General features: G+C 41.9%; 1 pseudogene across 1 annotated transcript; it reads left to right on the top strand.

Annotated features, from left to right (window-relative positions):
• The first annotated feature begins 21580 nt into the window (after positions 1-21580).
• On the top strand, positions 21581-21908 carry LOC308265642 (dynactin subunit 6-like; annotated as a pseudogene). The gene has a single exon. The product of its transcript is annotated as a dynactin subunit 6-like (transcript).
• Positions 21909-23240: the final 1332 nt, after the last annotated feature.

Genomic DNA, 23240 nt, shown 5'->3' with positions numbered 1-23240 from the left:
TACAACCTCTAGCGAGGTGGCCAAGAAATGATATATTTGGAAAATTTCCTTTTTTGATGCCTTCCTTTTGAAGGCATCCCAGCCATAGTGTCAAGAAGGCTGCTAGGAACCGCTGGCACAGTTCAAAGGTCACCAAGGCAGAGAGGCATTAAATAAGTTCAAAGAAGAGTGGGTACCAGCCCCTTGGTGGGATTCTCTTCTGGCTCTGAATTCAGAGGTCCCTCCCCATTTCACACTATTTGATTAAAGATAAGTGGAGCCCTGTCAGAACCGGATGCTCTTCTGAGTCCTGAGTTGATGGAGAACATAAAGGAGGTGCAGGAGGAATTGCCATCCTCTGTCCAAAAGTTCAGCAAAAGGAGCAGAGGAGAGAAAAGGAGTGAAGCAAAGTTCAGCTTCCCTTACAAACGTCATTGCTAGCAAGAGAGAAACTGGATGCAGCTGATGTCAAAGACCACGACTCTCCTGAAGCAATAGCAGATTTGTTTCAGCTCTTGTGCTCGGTGCTTTTCACAGGCTGGAGTCAGCTGGTAGGCTGACAGTCTGGGGGATAAAGAAAAAGGACTAGAAGTAGATTCCCATGATTCCTCTTACAGTAGTATTATATTCTATCAACAGCACAGGCAAGCCTTTTTTTTTTAATGTATAAAGTTGGAATCGGATCCATGTAATTCGAGCATCCAACCACTCACCTTCAGAAAGATCAAGCAGCTGGGCGTGGTGGCGCACACTTGTAATCCCAGCATTTGGGAGGTTGAGATGGGAGGATTGTGGCTCTCCTACAGCCTCAGCTACTTAGGCCCTTTGCAACTCAGTGAGACCCTTTTTCAAAATAAAAAATAGAAAATAGGGCTGGGGGCGTAGCTCTTGGAGGAAATGCCTCTGGGTTCCATCCCCAGTACTGGGAAAAAAAAAAAAGGAAAAAGAAGAAAGAAAGAAAGAAAGAAAGAAAGAAAGAAAGAAAGAAAGAAAGAAAGAAAGAAAAAAGATCAATCAAATATAATCAGAGACCATTGTTGAGCTGAGTAGAAAAGAAGTGAGTTTGAGTCACTGAAATAGAAGACGAAACTGGGCAACTCTACAGGCCCCAACTTCCCTCTGAGACTGATCCATGGAGGGGCTGCCAGGCTCTTAGAGATGCTCCGATCACAGAGGGAAGGATCCGTGGTGAGCTTGAGGTCTCTGTTCTCTCCACGGGAACACGTTAGTGGATGAAGAGGCAGATGTTCCATGTCAAGAGCCGGTCTCCTCTCTCCAGGGAATATGGAACCTGTGGAATTGGCAGTGTGACTAAGGGGGCGGGGGAGTGGACTTTGGGATCAGACATCATTTCTCTTTCATTTACTGGAAGCCAACACTATCGTGCAGCTTTGGGCCACATCGGCAGCCTCTCAGAGCTTCAGTTTTGTTTCCTTTCAATAGTCTGTGCAAGTATGTTTGGCTTGTAGAATTGTTTTAAGGCTCAAGTGAAATAGCATGTGCTTCACGCCCTTCCGTGTGCTTGTACCGTGCTCATAATAATCACAAACGTAAATAATTATTAGGATCTTGTTTCCTGAAACTGCACCCACCTGGGAGGCAGGGAATGAGGTTTATTTCTAAGCAAATTGCTTAGCATTGTTTTCAGGGTCTAACACTGATCTTTTCAGAGAAAGAGTAACTTGGGCTTTGGTCGCATTTTCCAAAGTCTGTCAAACCCAGAGCATGAGACCTTGGGCTTTGCAGGTAATAATTCTGGCTCTGAGACTGCTATGCCTTCCGAGCTGTGTGTCCTTAGCCAGTTGCCTGGCTCTAAGATAAGGACAAGAATGGTGCCCACTGTAGAGTGATTTATTTACTTATTTATTTGTTTTTATTTGGTGGTACTGGGGTTCCTGGAAGCCCTTCTACCTCCGGGCTACACTCCCAGACCTAATTTTTATACTTTTTTATTTGGAAACAGGGTCTCCTAAGCCAGCGCGCGCGGCTGGCTTCGAACCTGCGCGATCCTCCTGTCTCCGCCTTCCAAGCGCGGGGATGACAAGCGTGCGCCACCATGCCCGGCCTTGTAGCGTGATTTACAAAGATCAACTGATATCAAGCATGGGATGTACTTAGAACTGCTGTTTGACTTGTGGAAACTGCTTAGTATACAGCAATTGCTTTATATAGGTATAAAAAATTCTGAGGCTTTTTGGTAAAATGTGAGTCTCTCTACCTTTCTCAGCCTGGATTTATTGGTCAGCTCTTGTAGGCAGAGTAGAATGCTAGATATTTTCCCTCAGAAACGTGTACAGTGGGGAAGGATGAGAATCAGGACCTGTATTAGTCGAATTTTTAATCTCTGTGTCCAAAATACAAAATACACTATAAGGACAACTTAGAGTAAGAAAGATTTTTTTTGTCTCATGTTTTCAGATAAGTCCAGAGTTGGCTTGCTCCAAGGCAAAAATATCATGGAATCATGGCAGGAGGCTGTGGTGGAAGAAAGCTATTTGAGCTCATGGGAAGGAGAGAGAGAGATGAGAGAGAGAGAGAGAGAGAGAGAGAGAGAGAGAGAGAGAGAGAGAGAGAGCGCGCAAAATGTAACCAGGGACAGATTTAGTCCTCAAGGCCATGCATCTATAGACCACTTCCTCTAGCCACGTCCCACCTGCCCACAGTTCCCACCCAGTAAGTCCACTCAAATGTTTAATTAATCAATAAGTTCATATACCGGTGAGGTTGGAGCTCTGATTCAATTATTTTGCCTCTGACCATTCCTGCATTGCCAACACATGAGCCTTTCCGGGGGACATTGCCTATATGAAGCATAACAGGGTCATCTTCTCTTTGGTGCACCAAGCCCCTCAGATGTTAGCCTGTGAGGGCAGGAGCCTCAGGCCATGGCCCTGGGTGAGGAGATTCTGCTGCTGCTAGGGCATCTCAAAAGCTGTGGAAAGTGGAGACAAAATTCTGACCTGGATTTTCTCTTTTCTTTCTTTTTTTTTTTTTTTTTGGCAGTATTGGGGATTGAACTTAGGGGCATTCTACATCTGAGCTACATACCCAGCCCTATTTTTTATTCTTTATTTTGAAACAGAGTCTCACTAGTTGCAGAGGGCCTAAGTAGCTGAGGCTGGCCAGAAACCTGCGATCTTCCTGTCTCAATCTCCTAAATACTGGGATTACAAGTGTTTACCACCAAGCCCAGGTCTGGGTTCCCTCTTGAATAATGTGTTTCAGAGTTTCTGTTTTTCTTCTATCCACCTCCTCTGAGTGAAATGTGACAGTATCTCACCATTCCTTCCTCTTTTATGAGACAGTTCATATGCCACCATAATTTGCTTTCTGTTCCCTACTGAAATTTAAAAAATGGGGCCCACCCCAAATTGCTCTTGGAGTTAAGGAACACCTGAGTTGTGTATGCATTGCTCTGTTGATTTTTTAATTAAAGTATATAGTGCTATTTTTGCTCACTTTATGCATTAAAAACATGTGGGGGTCTCCAGAACCAGAAGAAAATATGTGCATCCAGCAAATGTGTGTTTCCACTTTCAGAAGGAGTTCTGAAATCCCAGATCTGTTAGCGCTGCCTTGCGAAAATAAAGCCTTCTTTGTTGATCTCAATGTCTCTCCTGACAAAAAGAAAGAAAAAAGAAGAAACTGGAGGAGATAATCTCTCCTAAAATGTTCAGATTGTAGTATTTTTGTATCCTTTCATTTTTCCTTTTTTTTTTTTTTAAGTTCATGTCACCAGTGATCCAAAGAGGGCAGCATAAGCCATAGGCTGCTCAGGAAAGCAAAAAAAATTTCTCCAAAGGTTTCAGTTGTCACTTCAAAAATTCTAGGATTGGCAGGGTATGGTGGCGTACGCTTGTTATCCCAGTACTTGGGAGGCTGAGACAGGAGGATCCAGGTTCACAGGAAGCCTCAGCTACTTAGTGAGGCCCTTTGCAACTCAGTCAGATCCTGTTTCAAAATAAAGAATAAAAAATAGGGCTGGGGCATAGCTTGGAGTTAGAATGCCCCTGGGTTCCAACCACAGTACTGCCAAAAAAAAAAAAAAAAAAAAAAAAAAAAATCTAGGATTGAGCCAGGTAGTGACACCTGCCTGTAATTCCAGTACTTTGGAGGTAGAGACAGAAGGATCACAGGTTCAAGGCCAGCCTCAGCAACTTAGCAAGACCCTGTTTCAAAATTAAAAAAAAAATAGGGCTGGAAGTCTAGCTCAGAGGTAGACTGCCCTGGGCTTCAATCCCCAGTACCAAAATCAAACAAACAAAAAAGTTCTAATGTTGTGTTGAGATTGTATCATCCAGTTGACTTATTTCAAAACTGATTATGTTTAGGAAGTAGAGACAGAGGAGGCTTAGTGTTTATGAAGTCAGTGAGGTCAATGACGAGTTAACATATTTAATATAAGCTTTAAATGCACCCACGAAGAATATAAAGTGCGATTATTCCTCATTGATTTCTGTCCAGAATCTCTTTCATTAGAGAGTGGTTGTTTTCAAATAGGTTTTTTAATATGCTCTTTTCCTTTTCTCTCAGAATAGTTAAAATCAAGACTATTTTTTTGAGTCATTCAAAATTCAGTTCAGTTTTCCTTTTGTTTGCGTTACCTTGGGCAAGTGATTCAGGTTCGACCTTAGTTTACATGTCTGTAAGAAGAGTTTTGTAAGCATTTGATGTGATAATGGACATAAAGTGCTTGCCTGGGTATCCAGCATACAGTACATGTTCAATAAACTGATCATGAGAAGGACTCTTCGGTAATTTTATTTTATTTTATTTTTTGTGGTACTGGGGGTGGAACCCAGAGGCTTTCTACCTCCAGGCTATACTCCCAGACCTTTTTTAAAAATATTTTATTTGGAAACAGGGTCTCACTAAGTTGCTGAAAGCCTCACTAAGTAGCTGAGGCTGGCTTCGAAGCCGTGAGATCCTCCTGTCTCAGCCTCCCAAGCGCAGGGATTACAAGCGTGTGCCACCACGCCCGGCTCTTTGGTAATTTTAAAGCAAATTTTTACTAATGGGATGGAGACAGGAATAATATTTAAGGTGAATTCTTAGAAGATCTCCTAATGTAAAAATTCCAGTGCACAGAATCGCATGTAGCACATGGTTTTAGTTTAGTGAGGCTGTATGTTCTATTCTATTATGTCAGACAACATTATGTTGAAGGGGAAATCTTTTATCATGGTGGAGTCTGGTTAGAAGGTGATTAAAACTGTGATTATACAGTGAATTTCTCAGTTCCCTGGGGGCTATTGTTGTACCAGATGAACTCTGCTAGCATTCAGCAAACTTTTTCTGAAAAGGGTCAGAAAGTACCTAGTCGAGTCCTCGTGGGCCACATCTGTTGTACTACTCAGTTTTGCCACTGCGGTGCCCATGCAGCCCTGGGGACATGTAAATACATGTGCTTCAATAAAACTTTATCTAAGCACACAGACATTTGGATTCTTTATAGTTGTCGTGTGTCAATGATAACTCTTTTTATTCCCCCCTCATTCTTTAAAAATGCAGAAACTATTCTTGGCTGTGCAAAAACATGAAGTGAACTGCATAGGGCCTCAGGCCATAGCTGGCGAACGCTTGATCTGCACCAGGCAGGCACAGGACAGGTCCCTGGAAAGGGCTGGCGTGAAAGCCTTTCCATGGGCTTTTGCAGAGCACGTGCTGAGCATGGCTGCCTCCTCTGCTGGGCTTCTAGACCTCAGAAGGGAAAGGTGGTGTTTCTAGGCTGCAGTGTCTCGTTTGATATTTACTCGCTTTACAGGTTACAGAATAAATAATGCTCCTGTCTAAGAAAGAGAAAGTCCATGGCCTTCATCTCTCCATGAGCAAGGTCATTACTGTGACCATTTGGGCTAGATCCTTTCAGATCCTTTTTTCCCTAATAACAGTAACATATTATTTAGTTTTACAAAAAATGTTTTTGAGGAGATTTTACTAATTTACAGTCCCACCAATAGTGTATAAGAGTTCCTCTTTCTCAGCCGAGCATGGTGGTACATGATTCCAAATTGTAGTATTTGAAAGACTGAGACAGGAGGATGGTAGGTTTGGGGGCACCCTCTGCAAATTAGTGAGACCTTGTTTCAAAATAAAATGATAAAAGGGGCTGGGCTGTAGCTCAAAGGGAGAATTCCCTTGGGTTCAATCCTCGGTGCCAAAAAAACCCAAAAAAGTTTTCTGCAAACTCTCACCAGAATTTATTGTTTCTTCCTTCCTTTCTCTTTTTCCTTTTCCTTCCTTCCTTCCTTCCTTCCTTCCTTCCTTCCTTCCTTCCTTCCTTCCTTCCTTCCTCTTTCCTCATTCCCTGTTTTCTTCCTTTCTTTTTTCTTTCTGTCTCTTGGTAGCTATTTCTTATGGTCAGATACAGAATGTCCCCTAAAGACATCCATTGTGGTGAACTTACTGGGTGGTACCCTAGGCCAGAGAAGTGTGGCTGGAGAAGGTGGGTTCCTGATAGCGTGACCTTAGGGACTGTGCCTTAGCCTTTCAATTCCTTTGCTTTCATGCTGTATCTTGCTTCTTGTCTCCATAATGTGAGAGCATAACCTCTCCCTCTCCCTGTCTCTGGTTCCCACTGCCATGCCCTGAGTTCCACACTCCGGCCTCACAGGGACTGAACCTGGACTCTCCAAGAATCTGAGCAAATAAATCTTCCTCCCTTTAAGTTGCATGCTCAGTCTTTTTGAATTATAGTGAGAGTGTTGACCAAGACACCCTCTAGTTGGAGTGAGGTGATATCTCTTGGAGGTTTTATTCTCCATTTCTGTGATGAGTAGTAAGAAACATTTGTCATATATTTGATGGCTATCTGTATGTCTTCTCTTTAGAAATGTCTATTCAGGTCACTTGATCATTTTTAAAATGAGTTATTTGTGGTTTTTTTTTTGGTTTTGTTACAGATGTTTGAGTTCCTTGCATATTCTAGGCTTAATGAAAAGTGTGTGAATATTTTTCCCATTTCCTAGATTGTCTTTTAACTCCAGTGATCCCTTTCTTCTTCTGTTGCAGCAAGAGCTCTCTAGTGTGATATCATTTCACTTGCTAATTTTTACTTGTGTTGCCTGATAATTTGGGGTCACATAAAAAATAGCTTCCCATTCCAATATCTGGAAGCATTTCTTCTATGGTTTCTTCTAGAAGTTTCAGGTCTTGCATTTAAGGTTTTGATTCTCTTTGAATTGACCTTTGTGTCTGCTGTGAGGAAGGAGTGCAGAGCTCTACCTCTAAATGAGGTTACTGTCTGGGGTTCCAGGTGGATGTGATTTGGGGTTAGGATATCATTCAACCCACTGAATTCTCTTGTCACAGATGGAGGAGGTTCTGGAGTCCCTTGTCTTTGTGTGAATGTATGTATGTCAGGGCTCAGGACCTTGAGGACCTGGGGGCCATGAACACAGACAGCGTGGACCCTGGCAGTGCTGCCTTGTCTAGCCTCATCCCCTAGCTGCCAGCACAACTTCCTTTCCCAAGGATGAAATTCACTGACTTGAATTTGCTGTTGCTATTCTGTGCACAGTGCTGCAGCCCTTGGAGTTTTCCCCATCTGGGCTTTTAGCATGCTCCAAAGAAAAGAGGGGGGAGGAAAGTGCTGTTCGGTCACCTGCAGCAGTGTGTGTGTGTGTGTGTGTGTGTGTGTGTGTGTGTGTGTTTGCAAAATGTCTCTCCCATTAGACAATCCCAATTTAAAACACAGATTATCTCAGATAAAATTGAAGCAGGCTGACTTTTCCCTTTGATAGTTTCAATTTCAGACTTCTCCATCACGAGTGATAACAATACAACACGCTTTTGACATAGCTGAGATAGGGGTTTTGAATTCTTACCTGCAATTTTCAGCTCCAAGGGATAATAGCAGAGGGAAAAACAACAATAACTTAGTTGTAGGACATGAAAACATGCTGAATTTCCTCCTTGGGTTTTAATGCTCCCAGGCATTTAACAAGTCACTTTTCCTGAAGAACAAATAAGCTCTCTGGTACCAATTATGAGCCTTGTACAAAACCCAGCACACTTCTCTTTTTACCTTAAATGCAAGGGACTTTGTGTTAGGGGGTGTTTATTGATTAATTTCAGTAACTATTAGCCTGTGTATTTATGACATTCGGGTCCTCTGTGTATTTTTTATATTTTGTGGTTTTATTGTACATATGATTTTACATGCTTTCTGAATACTGGAAGCTCTGACTTCCAACATAGTTCTTTCTGATCTCTCTGATAATTTCTTCTGTTTTTTCCCTCTTCTATCTCCTCTGCCTACCTGTTCTTTTTCATGTCTTCCAGGATTTGTGCTCTTTTCTCTAGACAGGCTGCCCTGGTTCTTGTGCATTCTGAAGATTGTAAACTGCTCCCTGGATTCTGATGGCTCCCAAATTAATATCTTCAACCACACCCTTTCCCCAAATTTCCTTCAGATCCAGTACTTATTGGGCAAATAGTGTTGGTGTGTGTCTCATTCGTACCTTAAACTCCTTGGCTCCAACTGTGAGCTCATCACCGCTCTCTTTTCTAGATCTGGACATCTGCTTTTCTTCTGTTCTTAAACTTAGTCAACAGTTAGGCAGTAGCCTGGAGTCTCAAGTAGGAACTTGGAGATACCTAAGGCCTATATCTCTCTCATCCTCATTTAGTGTTCATATCCCCTCGACTTCTCTTCTAAACATTTCTGAAAGTTGTCGTTCCTCCATTTCTACCTTCTCTGAACATCAGCCCTGGAGTCTCATCTTGGCTCTTCCCCTACCCTCCTAATCCAGCCCTATCATACCAAGACATTTCTATGCTTTCTCACTGTCTCAGAGTCACACAGAAACTTACCAGCATAAAACAAACACCCACAACTGGTTCCTGCCCGCCCCGCTCTTGTGTGACACCTTCCCAGCTCATAACTGCGGGCCACGCAACATGGGCACCAAGCTCTTTCCTGCTTCCAAAGCTTAGTGGTGTTTCTATAGCTACCCCAAATGTCCTTGTCACCATTCCTCGCCTGCCTGGCTAATTCATTTTTTCCCCCTGTTTTCAGCTTTTCTTTCATTTTATTTCAATTAACTTTAAATTAATTTTAATTTTAAGTTTCTTTTTTATTTAACTTAATTTTATTTAATATTTATTAAATATTTTTATTTATTTAATTTAATAAAACCAAATTAATATTTATTTAATATTTATTTTAAAATATTTTAATTTAATATTTAATATTTATGTATTTAATATTATTTATTTAATATTTTAAATATTTTTATTTAATATTTATTTAATATTTATTTTTATTTAACTTTAATTTTATTTTTAATATACCTTTTTTGGTGCATTGTAGTATCATATCATAATGCAGTTAGAGAGAGAGAGAGAGAGAGAGAGAGAGAGAGAGAGAGACTCTGTTCTTACATCCAGGGTGCTGGAAGCAATATCACAAGAAAGCAAGGGATTCAAAGACACAAGCACAGCTCCCAAGGCCACACCCCGGGGACTCACCTTCTCTAGGCACACTACACCTGTCTAGGTTACCGCCTCGTAAATCTATTACATTTGATTTATCTACTGCTGAGATTACAACCCTCACAGCTTAATTACATTAACTCTGAACATGCATACATGATGTTCACATCTAACATAACACACATGTTTATTCTGACCTTCCCCATGAGTGGAGCATCTAGGAACCCCCGGGAACCCACCTTCTTTAGCCACGCCCCATCTGCCTCGGGTACTACACTGTAAACCCGTCTCAATAGATTTACACACCGGTGGAATTACAACTCTTGTGACTTAACTACATCGACTCTGAACATTAATACACAAGCTCCTCAGGGGACACAGGGGACGTTCTATACCTAACCATAGCAACACCCACATCACAGGACCTTTGGAAACAGCACTGTGCATCCTGTGTGGAGAACAGAGGGACAGTGGCACCTGGTGTCTCTGAAGATCACCTTGATCTCACTGGCTCCCCGACTCCACTTTGAAAACCACTGCTGTAGAAAATTTAGAATTGAGCTCCATTTTCTCTTAAATCCTGTTTTCTCTAGAAGCCTAAGTTAGCCATAGAAGGACCTGCATAAGAGGAGGGAGAGCTTAAGGGATTGAGGCAGCTGCCAGGAAAGAGATTCGCCGCGGCTCACAACACAGTCACTCTTTATCTTCAGATCCCTGAGCCTGACAGCCCCGTATGCCTGATGTCTCAGACTGAAGAAAAATGTGAGGATGTGGATAAAATGTTTTAGGTTTGTAGGAAAAAAATTAAAAATAGAGTTTATAAGGCTGACTTTAATGTTTTGAAATTGAACCACACTGGGTACAATGTGGTGGAATATACAGGGTGTGGGGGATGGAAAGGCATTATGGGTTTGGGGCTTGTTCCTATGGTGATGGGATCCAGAAGGGGGTGACCCAATCAATCGCCTTGCCTGTGTCTCACCAGGACCCAACCACCAATTTCTTCACCTGCTGATGATAGTTGCTCCCTGCTTAGGATTACTGATAGTGGTGATCTTCTTGGCATTTCTCCTGCGAGGTAAGGCGGTCAGGGTGGGGTGAGATGGAGCCCTTCAGATCCCATCCCTGGTGACTCTGGGGGAGGGGGAAGCTGGGGCTGGGCTGTTTCTGCTTCCCTTTCCTCTCTTTCTTCCGCAAAGAGGCTTAGTGCTATCACTGCTTCTATCCCAGCCAGGGAGGTCAAGGGAAACTCAGCTCTACAAGGTGCCAATGGTTTTGTGGATTGTTCTCCTGGTTGGCATTTAAAAAAAATTACACAAGCATCTTCATTGATTGAACTCTAGATACTCTGTGCCCATCCTAATGTTTTCTTTTCTTTCTTTTTTTTTTTTTTTGTGGTACTGGGGATGGAACCCAGGGGCTTTCTACCTGTGGGCTATACTCCCAAACCTATTTTTATATTTTATTTGGAAACAGGGTCTCATGAAGTTGCTGAGAGCCTCACTAAGTAGCTGAGGGCTGGCTTTGAATCTGTGTGATCCTCCTGTCTCAGCCTCCCAAGCACGGGGATTACAAGCGTGCACCACCACGCCTGGCTTCTTTTCTCTTTTTTTGATGATGGTGTTACTGGGGATGGAACCCAGGGAAATTCTATTCTGAGCTACACCCCCAGCCCTACTTTATCTATTTATTCCAATTTTGAAACAGAGTCTCACTAAGTTGCTGAGGTTGACCTCAAACCTACAATACTCCTGCCTCAGCCTCCCAAGTACTGAGATTATAGACGTGTATCACCTGTTAGTAATTCTGTAGTCATGATGATCCTAATTCATTCAATTTCCATTACTTTACATGAAAAGTACTATTATTATTGTTTTAGGGTTGAAGGAAACCTGAGTTTTTCTCTCTTTTTGGCTAGGATTGCCCCAGGAACCAAATGATGAATGATCTTGGTCTTATGTGGCCCATATAAGCGTGCTTTCTCAACCCTGGGGCCACAGATGTCCTTTAGGGGAGACAGAAATCCCTGGAAATCATTTCCAAAATGTTTATGTGTCTGTGCCTGCATTTTTTGAGAGACAGGGACCATAGTTTTCATTAAATTCTCAAGCTGACCTATGGCCTTGCATTTATTCCCCCCCAAAAAAGTTTAAAAACAATGAAAAAAAATAGCCACACAATAGAGTTTATGGTTTTTATGCAAAGCACAGGCATATGAAACCTGGTCCTGTTATTAGACATGAGCCTGGTAACCATCTTAACTAGTTGCAACTAGAGTGATATTGGGATATTTCAATACTGGTCCCAGCTGTGAATGCTACCAAAGAAAAATGACAAGTTCATGGAAACTTACTAGTAGCTCCCAGACAGAGTCATGGTTATAGTGTTGGGACATTCTGGACATACCTTATAAAGAAGTGCTTTAACACCCACACAGGTACTTATCTTCTGGATAACTAGATGACTCAGAAATAATACCATTTAACACCATTGCCCACAATGTGGAAACAGCCTGATTGGGGACCAAAACTAGCAAGCATCTTTCAAAATTATTTATTCATTTATTTATTTAATACTTGTGATTGAAGCCAGGGGCCCTTGACCTCTGAGCTGTACCCCCAGCCCTTTTAAGTTTTCATTTTGAAACAGGGTCTTGTTAAGTTGCTGAAGCTCTTTCTCACCAAGTTGCTGAGGCTGGGCTCGAATCTGTGATCTTACTATCTCAGCCTTCTAATACCGGGGTTACAGGTATGTGCTAACAGCAAGCCTTTAACCTGGGAAAAAGAATGGCTGTCCTCATGGGCGGGAGTTTCCCATGGACCCCGGTCTGCTCTGTGTAAGGGAGAAGTGGGCTTTTCCCAGTATCTGGCGTGTGCCAGCACAGTTACTTTCCTCACGATGCGGCCTTGTCTTTCCAGGGAAAGTCATGAAAACCAGTTGTTTGCAGAAACACAAGAGGTAATTCATCATGCATGACTGATTGTTGTAATGATTTTACACGCTGTTACAAACGATTAGATACTACTCAGTGGCTTTTTAATGACTTGTGCTTATGTTCTGATTACACACGGGGTGGGAGAGACAGGCATGTTGTTAGAGGTGAAAAGAAATTATGTAGGGATTTAGTTCATGTGAACCTCCTTCTCAGTTAACGCTGTGTGTGTTTCCAAAATGGAAGCACAAAAACAGATGGCACTGATAGAAGTCGAGGATGCAAAAGAGAGGAGCGATGGCCCCGTGCTCGCTGGGTGACTTGCTTTGAGAGCATGTTGTTAACCTGGAGCTCACGAGAGGAGGTTGGTCTCTGGAACATGAAACAAAGCATTTGAAATAGTAATCCTGGGACTTGGTTCTTCTGCCCAATTAGAAGCTGGAAGTAGCTTTTTTGACTCTTTGGCTTTTTTTTTTCTTTTGGTGGTATTGGGGTTCCTGGAAGCCCTTCTACCTCCGGGCTACACTCCCAGACCTATTTTATATTTTTATTTGGAAACAGGGTCTCTTAAGCCAGCAAGGCTGGCTTTGGACCTGTGCGATCCTCCTGTCTCCGCCTCCCAAGGGTGGGGATTGCAAGCGTGTGCCACCACGCCCGGCACTCTGGTTTTTTTTAAGATAGTGTTTGAAGTCTCTGGGAATGGATTTTGGATATTCGTCCTGTTTTAGAGCTTTCGGGGGAAAGAAATGAAGAGATCTGGCCTCAGTCATTGGTGAAGGTTTGCTTTCACTAATTAATTGCATTGATATCACAATGTTTATTAAAAAATAAGCATTAACAAGCGGGGAAACTGAGGACCGGCAAGGTGAACTTCCAGCATCCTCTTTGGAAATCCTTTTGGCATGCATGTAGAGCGTGCTTTTGTATTTTACTAAGAAAGTGCCAGTCTTCTGATTATAATGGATTGACAAAAGCCTTTCATGCCCGGCAGCCTCTGTTTGTCCATCTGTAAAATGAGAGACTGGGACTGGATGGACACAGCGGTCATTAGTGTAGCAGTGTGAGTGTGAGTGTGTGTGTGTGTGTGTGTGTGTGTGTGCATGTGTGCGTGTTTCCCCCAAGTCCTGGTGTGTCCCTTCATCAGCCTTTCTTTTCTCTTTACAGGGTAGATGAGCTTGGAGAAAACAGACATGTTCTCAGTGATATGCAGCCTGGAAGGGACAATGACGAAGAGCTTTTCACGCTCTGACGTGAAAAGCTGAAGGCGTCTGAAAAACTTCAGGCGTCTGACGTGACGCCTGAAGTTTTCTTACCAGTCGTGCGATGGTTTCAGTTTTGTTCCTTCAGAAAAGCCTCACCTGTCTATCCCGTTGACGTCACAGATCCCATTTTGTTTTCACTTCACACGTGAAAGATACTTCAGGGACCACGTCTTCTCTACCCCCTGTTTTAGTCATCTCTGTAATGTCACCCCTAAGTGATCTTTCACACTTCGATGGAAAGCTCTCAGTGATGGTTAAACTTCTTACCACACCCGAGGCAGTTCAGTTAGCCTCAGGACAGTTCTGAGGTTAAGAAATACTTAGTGCAAAATTTGTCTCCAGGATAGCATCTGCCTGTTGATCTTAGCTGAACATGCGCTTGCCCAGAATATGCTCAGTCTCTCTTCCATGCGGTGCTTCTCCAAAGAATGGAAGGAGTCCTTTCTGTTTCTCTAAATTGTCCTGCTTCTGAAACATGACGTCTGGCACTTTCACCAGTCTAGTTCCTTTCATTTTATACATGTTTGTATATCTCTTCTTCTTCCCAGCTTTCCAAGTTCAAGGCCCTGTTCCAGGTATACTGTGAGCAGCCCGAGGATTCTTCATTTTTGATGCAAGGAATGATGTAAACTCACACCAGAATTTTGCCTCAATCCGAAAACTCCCCAGTTTTATTTCTCGCTTTTCACACTCTGTGTGTTTAAAGGTGACCAGAGTGTCACATCTTAGCTCTTGACTCAGAAATTTAAATTTGGAAACAGCCAGTGTCCATGGGAGCAAAATGTGATGAGTGACAGGGAGGGTTCCTGGCAGTGACAATAAGGCGATCTAAGCCAGTGCCTCTAAATAAAATTCATGGCCATTTTCTCCTCAATAAGAACAGACTTGCTTTAAAACTTTAATAACTACTAGCATGAGAAATCCTGGGAGAGAGATTTAAGCAAATAGATGTTGGATGAATGAATGTAAAAAAAAACATAATGTAGGCCCAAGTGAGAGAAGCTTCTAACAAGCAACTGTGGAAAGTGACCAGCTCTGAAAGACGTTTCTCAGAAGTAGTGGAATAAACACAGGGTCCTCCAAGAAACTATTATCTTTTGGATTTCTACTCTCTCAATGGTACCTTTGAGAAAGAAAAGAATTGGTGCCATGACTTGACTGGCATGACCTCTGGATTTCTTGCCCTCTTAGTTCACATGACCCTAATTCTGCAGTTAAGAAAGATTCCCTTCTCACCTGGGCATTTGGAAAACAAGGAGCAGAGAGCATGCTGGCTTATTCTTATTCTGTTTTTTTTTTTACAGGACAGGTGTGGCCCATACCATAGAAACACTAACAACAGATTGGTAGTTTCTTTGCTTTTGTAGGCTTGACTTGTCTTGACACTCACTGAAGATACTTCTAATAATGACTGACTGGTGAGCTGAACTCCAACTTTTATTTAGAAACTTGAGAAATGGGTTTAAAGTCAGATTCAGGGTCTCAGTTTCTGCATTTGAAAAATGAAATGGGGCTAGATGACCTGATATAAGTATGTTGTAATATTATGTGAGTCAATGATGCACTCATCCTAATTTAGCTTACATTGCCTGTCTATCTAAAACAACCATGGCCATCAGTGTCCTTATCAGCTTGGACCTGATTAAAAAAAAGAAGATGCCATATACATCCAAAACAGAACATTTAAGAAGCCCACTGGCTACTTTTCAGTTTAGCAAGGAGCCATCTTCAATCATTTCTCAAATTTTTTTTGCAGCCCCTAGTTCAGACTAAGAAACATTTACATGTGCAATCATATTTTAGAACTGGTAATAGTCCCCAGGAGCCTCTAGTCTAAGGAGTTCTCAACCTTAGCAGAGCATCCACTGGGGAGTTTTTAAAATGGGCCAGTTCCTGAGTTGCACAATTTGATTCTTTTAGTCTAGGGTGTGACTTGGGCATCTGAATTTTTATTTTTTTAAATGTCCCCAAATGACTTTAAGAACTGTTGCTCTAGTCTGATGTTCTTGAACTATGCACTTGAGGCCAGCAGCCTCAGCAACATCTGAGCTTGGTAGAACTGCAAATTTGCCGAGACAGGAGGATTGAAGGTTCACAGCCAGCCTCAGCAACTTAGTGAGGCCCTCAGCAACTTAGTGAGACTTTGTTTCAAAATAAAAAAAATCAAATAGGGCTCTAGGTGTAACTCAGAGATAGATGTCTCTGGGTTCAATCCCTAGAATCAAAAGAAAAGAAAGAAATGCAGTTGCATGGTGCATATGTACTGGGCTATCAACATTGTTTTAATTTCTCTTAAAAATTAAATAAACTTACCACATTTATGTTTAAAGTATTTTTAATTGATGTACTGAGTTTATTAATTTTTAGTAGAACTTGCATCTGTTATTTTCATTTTTCTTGGAGGAAAAGTGTTATTTGATTTTTTTTTTTTTTTTGCAGTACTTGGGATGGAGCCCAGGGGGCATTCCACCTCTGAGCAACAACCCAAGCCCTATTTTTCATTCTTTATTTTGAAACAGGGTCTCGCTAAGTTGCAGAGGGCCTCACTAAGTAGCTAAGGATGTCCACAAATCGCGATCCTCCTATCTCAGGCTCCAAAATGCTAGAATTTCAAGCGTGTGCCACCATGCCTGGCTCTGTTATTTGCAACTTTGATTATCCAATATTATTTCAATTATAGAAGATACTATAATGAATACAGGAATAAGATTTTTCTATGCATGAAAGAAAGATAAAGAAAAGAAGGGAATAAGAGAGGGAGGGAGGGAGAAAGGAAAGAAGAAAGAAAAAGAAAGAAAGAAAGAAGGAAAGAAAGAAAGGGAAATTCTTTCTCTGCCCACTTCCTAATGAACCAGCAACTCTGCAGGGTGGAGCCCAGAGAGCTGTGTTTTAACAAACCCTCCAGGGGATTCTGATGCATATTAGTTTGAGAAGTCTTACAGCACAATAATTTCTAATAGGAAGAGTGAGTTTTCAAAGGAAGATTCTCTCTCTTCCTGGGCTGTGTGGTAATGAGCTCCACTGGATAGAGGGCCTGAGTTTCCAACACCAGCCAGCAGAGATCCTGCTGTTACATCTTAAGCTGGCCTTGTTCTTTGCCTGGACTGATGCAGCAGCTTCCCAATTCTAGCCATCAATTGCACTTTTCCTCATCTGTTCTCTATGAGATAGCAGACCTCTTCTTGGTGCAGATTGGAGATTCTCATCTCCTGATTTTTTAGCCTTTCCCCTCTGCATCCCTTAGACCTATGTAGGATAAGGACTTTTAGGCTCTGCTCAAGGCAGGAGTGACAGATTGATGCTTTCAGAGGCCAGGCAGCTGATACAGCTGACAGAGGTAAGGGGAGTGACTTTGAGGTCACCCCCTCGATGTAAACTGTGAACACTGGAATGCATGTGTGTCAAGTTAAAGGCATGAAATTTCAAAATTCAAAACATCCTGAGCAAACAAAACATGGCTGTGGGCTAGAACAAGGTCATCAATTTGGGACTCAAGATAAAGTGTGGATTTTATAAAATTCATTTAGAAACATAAAATGCTTTTGCCAGTGCTTTTTGGTTAGATGAGGTTGTTGGTGAAGTTCCTCTCCTTTTTTCTTTCTATCAGGACGAATTAATTGGTGGCTGTTTCCAAACAAATTTCTAGCATCTATTATGTGCAAGGAGGGGAAACTTAGGAGAGACAATTGCTTCCCTTAAGGAGCTTAAAATAAAAATGAAACGGAGTAGCATGGAATCATGCTGTTCCACATGGGAAATGGGATAGCATGGAATCACGTTGTTTCCCATTCCTAGGAGGAAGGACTTGGAGGACACAGGGCATGCGGCTCTTATAGCTGAGGTTTGTAGGGAAACTCCACACTCAAACCCTGCAGATTTAAAGCAACCTAATTCTTCAACCTTGACCTGGGGCTTTCTAGGCTAAATGAAATAGGTAATACACAAATTATAGTGAACATTTCATTTATTTAAAAATATTGGTGTGTGGTAATTAGACATCATAACAGAGTTCAGAATAAAAGAGATATACATGCACACAGCACTTGGTGAGCTTCTGACCTGGCTCCCAGCTGGTTCCCTCCCCTTCCTCCTATATGATATTGAGACTGGAATTGATAATTTTATATACGTGTATAGTGTCAACTAAAGTATTTCCTTCAACAAGTCTCCCTCCCCCCACCAACCTCTCTTCCCTAGAGCTCTTTCATCACCCCACTGGGGTTTCTCCTCCTCTATCTGGAGTCCCTTTTATATACCAATTTCTCCCTAGATTCCACATATAAGGAAACCATGTTAGCCTTCATTTATTTGTGCCTGGCTAATCTATAATTTTCTATGTGTCCGGTACTCTATGAAGTGTTTTCAGGCACTGGATTCCAGAAGCTGAGAAAATAGAAACACAAACAGGTGAAGGAACTTGCCCAAGGTCACATAGTTTGACCTCTTGTAGTAGAGTCAGGTAATGAATCAGGCTCAATAAAAAGTTTCAGGGGAGGAAGGAGATGGGATAGGGTTCAACAGCAGTACAGACTCAACTGGGATAAAAACTGCAGAGGGAGGTCTCCAGGAAAGGATGGAGCCTTTGTTGGATTATAGACCGAAAGCTTATATAGGTTGTTTAAAGGGAGATTCTATGGGGTAGGGGAAAATAGTGATTAGCCATTGATAGGGGGATTTGTTAAGGAGAGTTAGTTGGGTTGTTAGAGCTAGGTCACGAAGGATAATGGGAATGTTTCAGAAGTAGAGGGATGCAATAAACTCGTCAGGCATTTTTTTCAGCAAGACAATTGGGGGCATTTAGGTAAGCATGTATGTATTTGAGTAAGACTTGGGAATTTCTGGTTAGAAAAGAGACTTTCAAAATGACATGTCTTCACAAGACGGGATCACTTTTACTGGAGATTCTAACACTCAAAAGACCCTACTCTCCGAATCCCTGGCCTGTACTTCATGCATGTATGACTTCATGCATATGGTACTAGAACATTGGTCTGCATTTGAAACCCTATGGATTTTAGTCTTCTCAGAACCACAGCAACCTGAGTGGGTAGAGACAGTTCTCCAATCCCAGCCCTACTGTAGTTCCAGCTTCCTTTGTCCCCGACATTATTGACTCAGAATCTGATCTGCATTTGTGGAGGAAGCCTGCAAGTGGAGAACCTGGCAGGAGCCTCAGTGAAGCCACATGGGACCCACTTGAATGGGAATGTGTTAAGCTAACTCAGGAAGAGCTGAAGCCAGCTGTCAGCATGCTTAATGGAAGGTTAACAGCAACCCAGCAATGGGTGGCTGGGGAGAGCCTTTGTCTCTCTAAAGAAAACAGAAATTTGAGAAGTGAGTTCCCTGGGTGGAGGCAAGAGCAGAAGGAAGAAGCCACTGGCAGCCCTGAGACTGAATGTGGAAATAGAGTTTCAGTTAGATTTGTAAGCACATTACAGTCTTTTTTTTTTTTTTTTTTAAAGCACTTTGAGTTCCCAGGTCCTGGGCATGAAAGGAAGTGACAAAAAGTGTTCCCTGAATGCCATGGATGCTAATGTTTTTCTGAAAGAACTTGGGGAGGGGCACCAGAAATGGCTGCTCAAGGGGCAGAAAGGAGTTCGCTCTAAACTTGACCCCAAACATTGCTATCCTCTTGCTGTGTGCATGATTGATGATACAGACAGAGTAGCAAGGTTGGGGAACAGGAAAGATTCTTTCACATCTTTGGATTCGACCCCTTTTTTTTAGCTGTAGAAACCCCCATCAGACAGAGGCAATGTGTTGTCTCCTGGCCACACAGAAAATCTGCACTAGAGCTGGACACTGAGATACCCAGACTTAGGTCTGTGACATGTCAGAAAGTTGGTTGTTGGATTTTCAGACTTCACTGGATCTGTCTGATTATGGCCCTTCTTGTGAGGGGGGTCATATTCATCTATCTCTTAAGTTCATGTTGGTGGAACCATGTGACTCAGCAATCTTGTTCTAACTATAACCGCCAAGTCATCATTCCCAGCACACCCCTGGCCCTATAGTGCACTCTTTCAGAAAACTATCAAGACCCAGTTTCAAAACAAAAAATAAAACCATATAGATGCTCCTAGGGAAAAAATATGAAGTCACAGATGTGCAGTGTGGCTACTTTTCCATTCTCTTATTGCCCTAATGATGAGATGATGATGGCCAGCCTTTCCTAGATCATCTGGGACTTTAAAAAATTTTTAAATTAATTGATTAGCTAATCAATTAATTTTTAGAAGTAGAACCCAAGGACATTCTACCTCTGAGCTACATTCCTCTCCCTTTTTATTTTTTTGTTTTGAAACTGGGTCTTGCAAGTTTTCTGAAAGAGTCTTGCTATGTTGCTGAGGCTGTCTTGGAACCTGTGATCCTCTTGTCTCAGTCTCCCAAGTACTGGAATTATAGAAGTGTGCCACCACACCTGGTTGAATTTTCCAGTTTTCAAATTCAAAGTTCCACATGTTGGACCCCTCCATCCTTCAAGTCTGGGGCAAATTGATGCAGTCCATTAAAGATGATTACCCTCTTGGGTCTTTCACTCAGAGACCCTGCACTTGGTTTTGTTCTGTAGTTGAATCTAAGTAGGTTTTTTCCTGCTCTGATCCATAGTTCGAATACTACCAGATTTAGACCCTTGCTATTCTGAACATGGGGCTCACACCAGCAGTACTGTCATCTGGGAGCTTATTAGCATGCAAAATCCTAGGCCCAACTCTAAACACACTGAATCGAATCTGCACTGTGTTTTAATTTTTAAGATCTTCAGGTATTGTATGCGAATTAAACTTTCAGAAGTAATGGTCTAAAAAATTGACTGTGTTAGACCCAGATGTATATTGAAATAACCCAGGGAACTTTAAAAAAATACGGAAGGGGGCTTTTGAGCCTTTGCTTTGATTGGCATGGTGATAATGGGGCATCAGGAGTTTTTCAAACACTGAGTAATTTGAAGCAGCGATGTTTGCAAGCTACTTTTCCAAGGGCAGGGTAGTTTTCCACCAAAAAGTAAGGTTGCTAATTAATTGGGATAAAACTTGGCTTAAAGTTATAAGCATAGGCAGGTTTAGTATCCTCCTATGATTTTGCTCAAAGAAATAATCAATAAAATTGCTCCAAAAAATTGGAGAAGACAAGATAATGACCAATTATTATGAAGGAGGCTCATTAGAGGGACTAAAAGCCAGGATGAATATTTAATCTTTGGGTAGTGATAATGAGAAAACAGAAAAGATAAACAGAAGGAATGTCTGAGGAAGGGCTATCCGTCTGTTTAGAAGCTAGCTGTAGAATAATGAGAGGTGTAACGGTATGACAAGAGGAGAAAGATGGGAGTTTGGTAAGTGGAAGCCTTGGTTACAGTACAGGAACTTGGTAAGGAGGCAACTACCTGTCCTCTTTTGCCTAAATAGAATGGGAGACCTCCCCTGCCCTAATCAGGGAGCGAATAAGCACTCATTATGTCAGTGAGATTGTATTTAACTGCAAGTAAGAGAACACTAAAAAATAGTGATACTCACTAAAGACTTTGAATTATTTTATATAAGTAGAAATCTGGGCTTAGGGCTATTTGGGGTTTGGTTCAGAGCTTTGCTAGGATTAATTATTACTAAGCTTTCTGCAACTTTGTTGACTCTTCCCCCATAGTCGCAGGATGGCTGCTATTGCTCAGATAGGCTTTCCCACAAAAATATCCCAAGCGGGAGAAAGGAGGCGGTAGATGGGCTTTTCCTGTAATATAACTCCTTATCAAAAAGAGAAGTCTCAGATCCAGCCCTACCAAGGCGGAGAAGATTCAGAAGAGTGTGAAAATTGCTCGTGGAGCAGTGAAATCAGAGGAGATGTAACTATAGGACCTAGCATGGTGATATACTCTAAATTACAAATTATCGTGGAAGCTGGGCCAATAGTGATTGAAAAGACAGGCCCTTATCATTAACGTTCACACCAACACTGAAGATCCAGGGCCAAAGCTATGATCATTGGCACCATTAATGTGTTTGAAGTTGGCTGTTATTTCCAAGCCATGAAAATGGGAGATAATAATATAATTAAGTCAAACGCATACATAGGTAAAAATGTAATATCAACAAATGGATGCATCATTGGGGCTTGCTGCAACCAAATACTTTTGAAGTCATCCCAGAGAATACAGTGATTTTGGTGCAAACCGCCTTCATTGGGTACAGACTGATTGACTACAGCCCCGGACGCTACAGCTGGGTTTCTTGATGAAAATCTTGCCAAATTACCACTACCTAAAGAAGACAATGAAAGGAAGCTCAACTCCAGTTAAGAACTAAGAACAATATATGATATCAAGATGTTTCCTCTTTGCTGTCTTTGAAGGGGCCATATTTGTATGTTCTTAGAGCTCACAACAGAATGCATGTTGACTTTGGTAAAATTGAGTTAGAGAACAAAATAATAGATTTTCATTGTACCTGTCCTTAAAACTTATATAAAATCTACCATTTTCTTATACTTTTGCTCCCTTTCTAATAATTTACAAATTCAAATTTTCTTTTGTTTTGTAAAATGTTAGCCACAAATTTGTTAAGTAGAAGACTACTTGTGATATATTGTTATATATTTATAATCTAGCACATACTAAACTAAATAAAACTGCTGGTTGACAAGACCTTTTTTTTTAAAAAAGAGAGAAATCTCTCATGGAAGCTACTCAAAGACCTCCTGTGTGTTTGTCCAGGATGAGGCCTTCTTTGTCAAAGGGGATCAAGATTGCTCATTCCTGTTTGTCCTCCAGGCCACACACATTGTCGTTCAGACAATCCTCAGTCTCAGCTAGCAAGGGAGAGATTGAAAGCCTGTAGGGTCAAAAGACAGCCTGAGTTTGTCACAGTCTTTTTTCCAGTCAAAGCTTACTAGTTGTCTCCTACATGTTGAGCTAGGGGCCCCACAGAGAGCTGGGTATTGTGATGAACAAGAGAGTCCCAGGTCCTATACTCAGGTGGTTTGCAAACCTCTTTCTATCTTTATTGTACATTCCATAATTTTATTTAATTATTTATTATTATTTTTTTTGGTGGTACTGGGGGTAGAACTCAGGGGCTTTTCTACCTCTGGGCTATACTCCCAGACCTATTTTATGCTTTATTTGGAAACAGGGTCTCACTAAGTTGCTGAGAGCCTCACTCAGTAGCTGAGGCTGGCTTCGAACCTGTGCGATCCTCCTGTCTCAGCCTCCCAAGCGCAGGGATTACAAGCGTGCGCCACCATGCCAGGAATACATTTTATGATTTTAAATGGCTGGAGGATTTCTGGTATGTCTGAGAGACAAAGAGAAGGAAGGGAAGAAAATTTAGAAATTCTGTGCACATACCTTGAAACTTTGCAATTGTACCTGTATTGTATCGTGAGTCAATGGAGGCATGGAGCTGAAACATTCAGCCCTAGGAGGGAAAGGCAAGCGATAGCAGGACTTCTTAGCTGCTATAGAATGGTACCGGCTGGCAGAGAGAAGTTGGCTTTGTCCAAGACCAAGCATTTTTAAACACATAATGCTCCATGTCCAAGGAAGTTGCAAGTCCTCATCACATAGAGGAGAAGAATGGAAGCACAGAGAGATTAAACAACTGTCTGGGTCCCTACAATTGTTAGAGGACCAAGAATCC

The sequence above is a fragment of the Muscardinus avellanarius genome (assembly GCF_963383645.1).
Source record: "Muscardinus avellanarius genome assembly, chromosome: 7".
In the NCBI taxonomy this organism is placed as follows: Eukaryota; Metazoa; Chordata; class Mammalia; order Rodentia; family Gliridae; genus Muscardinus; species Muscardinus avellanarius.
The sequence above is the reverse complement of the archived record's forward strand: the minus strand, read 5'-3'. Positions and strand labels throughout refer to the sequence as shown.